A 5,246-nucleotide genomic window follows, 5' to 3' on the forward strand; every position below is an offset into this window, starting at 1 on the left:
TATAATAATAGGTAATAATTATCTGGCTTTATCGCAAATAATATAGTTTTCTTCAATCACACTCTCAATGTAGCTGTTCTTCTCACAATGTTATATATATATGTTATGTAATATAAAATAAATAAGTATTGCATACTTTTAGGACAGCTAATTATTCCAGTATTTTACTGTAAGTAAAATTAAATTACAATTGAGAAATGAATAATTGTTGTTGAATAATCTACTTGTTATTAACTGTGTGTTATTTGTGCTCACGAATATTTCGGTAAGACGAATTCAAGTCTGAAATATTGTTTTAAATCCTCCGTGATTCAAATTTAAACAGTAGCCGACTCTAACTTTGTCTTTTTCTACTTTAACATGCATGTATAAGATGTGACAACTTCAGAATAAAGGGCATATTAAAGATAAATCAGAAGAATAATTTGGAATAGAGTTAAAATAAAGTACCTATTTAAAAACGAAGATATAATATACATTTTATCATAATTATAACCAAATAATATTATGAACGAACTGGCCAGCATAAGGGTCTGTGACATCTAATAAATTCTAATAAATGTGAAGGAAAAGTTAATGCAGCAAAATTACTTAAATTATATCAACTAAGCTTGAATGAAATGTTGGGTACTTGCTGATTTGTGTACTTTTTGGCGTTTAATCAACCCTTATACTTAACTTTTTAAACTGTAAGTTTTTGTTAAGGAGATACTGAACAAGTGATACAGATGTATTGGGGCTCCCCTGACCCCTTTAGAAATCTTCAAATCCACAATCAGGAGGAATGAAGTTAGTAAAAATGTTTAGCGAGTTATTGTTCAATAAAAGATTAATTTTATGGATAAAATCACAGAAAAGTAGCTACTAATTCTTTAGGTATCTTGCAGGAATCACTTTTAGCTACTGGTACACTTACATTTTAATATATCAACACTCACTGTTAGGCACATCGTATATTTAGGGAAGGATGAAATATTGATTGTGCTGTTAGCTATCGATATTGTCAAAATTGAATGCTAGTTCGGAAAAATAGGATTTTCGATAACGTTGTATTCGATGAATGTTGAATTAATTTGAAAATATGTGTTCCTTGGATAATATCTTTAAAAATTCTTATTCCATTAAATGTATTGCTCTCTTACAGAATAATTAAAAATATACTTAACAATTTAAATAAGCATTTACAATACACATTTATCTACTTACGTCATATTTGAGAGGAAATGAAAATAATTAAGAATTGTTTGACGTGAGTCGAAAGGAAGTTTTATAACGTTAACAAAATTTCCCTAAAATGATTACCGTTTCCGATACAGCTTTAGCTATCATTTACCAACCAGGATGTTTACAAATTAAAAATAAATGAAAAAAACAAAATATTCATTTCAACTTATTTAGAAAATATTCTTTTTATAGCTAGAAACGTATTTTAGGAGGTACTAATAATATTTTAAATTTAGAAAACTTGATGGAAGAGATTTTTGAAATAACAAATGATAAAAGAGGACTTCGAGCGTGTAATTGCCATTGTTTGTTTGTCACATACAATGCAGAAGTTGTCCTTGATTTTATTCTCGCATACCATTTTTAAATTAATCTGGTAATTAGTATTAATTATTTTACCTAATACACGAAAATATAGTAGCAAAATTTCATATTCAATACAATTAAATATTATTGTTTTTTAAGTCATTTAAACAAACATATAAATCGATAACTAATATAAAATTCATCTACGCTGCAATTATTCATCAAAGATTACAGAATATTATTAACAGTATTTTAAATATCTCGAAAAAGAATCAATATTACCAGGACATGGAAGACATCATGGAAAGATAAGGCAATATTAGATGGAGTTCCGAGGATTACTTTGGGAGATATGGAGGTGTAAAGTTAGAGTAAGTTGTAAATCCTGCGAAATTTCAATCTGGTGTATCTGCACTTCTAATGCAACCACAATGTTGATATTATTACCAATAGCGATTTGCAGTAAAAACTGAAGGTTTAGTATCAAACCGGTAATCAAAGATGAATGAATGAATTCACATATTACAGGAGATATCAAAGGCTGTGTTTAATATTCTGAATCGTAACATTCAATTTAAAAACAATTTTAATCATAAATAGAAATTTTAAACAATTTTAGTTTCCTGTTTTTAATATTATTATTTTTTTAATCTTATAAAAAGAATTATAGATATGATATAATTATCAAATATTTACTAGTGTGGGTATCGCTGCATATATTTATATGCGGTAATTGTGGTTATTCTCCTTTTAGGGAAACCACTGCCCATTAACTGACATTTCAGACTACGGTCGTATCTAATCATTTGTTCCCAAGTTATTAAATGTTTATCAACTAAATGGTTTTTTTTTTGTAACTAAAATTAGTATTTAGTTACGGAAATAAATTGTCTGAATCAAAGATAGCCTAGTGTCCTTTTTTAGGCTTTCAAAATCATGAATAAATATGGTAATGGAGTACTACTACAATTGGGAGACTATCCCAATTCACTAATCCAGCGTTTCCCAACCTTTTTTTATTTCGCCTACCTCTTAGTAGTACATTATGCTAAATTTTATCACTTCGTAAATATGATTGTCTTTCGTGAAATTTGTTAATCCGAGTGTGTTATTTTTATTATTATTATCTTTATTTGTATAGAGATACAATGTATCTGTTACAAAGGAGTTCAAGTTCATGTTCACATTATAAACTTTGTAAATGTAAGTTTTAAAACTTTTTTTAAATAATTAAAAATTGCGTAAATATTTTTCTCTTCAAGATTATTAATTAATTTACAAAGTTCTTCTTTAGGATTATTATATTTTTTTATATGGAGTGGGATTCTAAAACTTTCATAGACTGGGCAGCTGATAAACAATTAATGTTTCCGGCTCGTTCTTATTACACATTAAACAATGATCTTTGGGGTTTGATTGTATAAATTACATTATTGATTTTAAATTTAATAACACAAGGGGGCCACCCAATCTTATTTCAGAAAGAATTCTTATAACTTGAAAAGAAATGAATTTATCTAAATATTGTTGACCACCATTTTGTAATAAATTTTGAGAATTCCGAAATATATTATACATAATGTTATTTACTTTTTTTAAAATCAGTTAAGGGCAAATGTTCCCAGTTTTATTATAGAAATATTAGGTTTGTGATATAACCATTCTAATGAGCAATTCTAATTCTAGATGAGGTTTGGAATTCAATAATTATTTGGGTTTTCGGGTTTTGGATAATACTCCATGAAAGATAATTTTAATCCTGGTTAATGTGCTATTTTATTTTCTCGTATATCTTGAGACAGACTAAATCACTACTATTATTACTGTAGATATTAACAACTTTACTGTACAATATTATTAATTAAAATAATGTTTATGAATTATAGGAAAAAACGTTTATATTTATATGATTTATTTTTTTATGTCCGCCATTATTGATTATTTTTCGCATACTACTAACTAGCAACTCGCGTACCACAGGTTGGGAAACGCTGCACTAATCTATAGTGATTTAGTTTGTATAGTTCGAATGAGTTTTGCATTAATCGGAATATAGAATTAGCAATATAAAAAAAAAAATTGGAAAGAGATTTCATTTTTAGGAGCATTTTATCGCATGATCTTAAGTGTTTTCTTGCATCTTATTTATCCGTGGCAGTTGACATTATGGCAAACACCGAGTGTGCATTAGTAGGCAAGACCAGTATTAGAAAGAAGTAACCCACCTCTAGTGGAAAAAGCTACAAAGCTGAAGTGTGTTGTAACTTCTACTACTAAAAGCAAGAAGAGCTATCTCTATTCTTCCCAAAGATTGCTTTAGGCTATGAATTTATCTTTAACCAGTTGGAAACAATGGTATTCGATATTCCTTATTCATAGGGTGACTGGTGTGCGGCAGGAGGTTTAACATCGGTTTCCTTAAAGAGAAGTAACGTGTGCTCTTGACTGAAATATAGCTTTGATCGTAAATCATAGGATTGGCATGCAAAGAGCAAGCGAAGACTACCGTGCTACCTATCAGGAATAGATACTGTTTGTTAGAGTGGTTAGAAAAACAGTTATTTTATTTCTGCCTGAGAAGGAAGAGGTACGAGGTAGTTTCTGTGGTTTCGAGGACTATATTGAGGACATTTCTATATATTTTTATGTATTTATTTAAATAGTATGGTTGAATTTTATATTGGCTGTAAAATCAAAAGTATTTTTTGATTTGTTATTTTTAGTACTCTGTGCACTGCATACAAGGTAAATAAATGATTTTTACTACCTTTACTGCTGAGGTAGATCCAATAGAATACATATTTATTGGTCGCATCCAAAACCTTTTTCAACTGAGGGGGGTTTGCAATGCAAGTAAATGCCATGCTTCTACATTTTAAAACTACTCTTTCGATTCGGGTACATTACAATTATTTTCTAAATGAGATTTTATCTCAAATGTTTTTACATAATAATTTTAATACATAATAATAATAATTTTAGGCAACAAGATCACTTTAACCCATATGTGTGATTGGTGAAGAAGGTTGTACGCCAATTAAAGCATAACATAACCTGCAAGCCTGGAATTCTAACGAAGTCTTACCAGTGAGTGCAGGTTGCTGTTCAATTATGTTGCTTATATTGTTAATGGAAAACAATAATCAATACCAGAGTCATAATTATCTCAAACATCCAAGCAATTTTACTAGCTATCAAGTGCACCAGATACAAAAAAAAAATTCAAGGCAAGGTTAGTCTGCCAGCATAGACTTGTTGATAACAACTAATAATATTGTATGTCTGCCCCGACAAAAGCGTTTTGTGACTGCCAAGTCCGATAGGTTCTTCAAGGTACCTTCACAGAAGAGCCATTAAGAACATTTACCGTGCATTCCAAAAATCGTGGATGCACAAGTTTCAATGGTGGGCCAGTTGCAGGCGAAAATGTCAATTTATTCAGATAAAATGTCACACTATGAATATAATATATATATGTGAACTCTCGCAGAAATATATCATACCAACGTGAAGTCGATAGTTTGTTCATTTTTAAGGAAGAATCAACGAGATAATATCTCATGATTTGTCTAAATTTACTAATAAACATAAGTCATCTTTGACACCTAATTTGGTAGTCGGACGTAAAGCTATCCTGAAAAAATAGGCTTTACTTATGTTAACTATACATAAGTTTACTGTTTCCGCCATTATACATATAATGAATTTGGCTATTC

This window comes from Rhodnius prolixus, unplaced genomic scaffold, assembly GCF_049639745.1.
Source record: "Rhodnius prolixus isolate KJV_2025 unplaced genomic scaffold, Rpr scaffold_6, whole genome shotgun sequence".
In the NCBI taxonomy this organism is placed as follows: Eukaryota; Metazoa; Arthropoda; class Insecta; order Hemiptera; family Reduviidae; genus Rhodnius; species Rhodnius prolixus.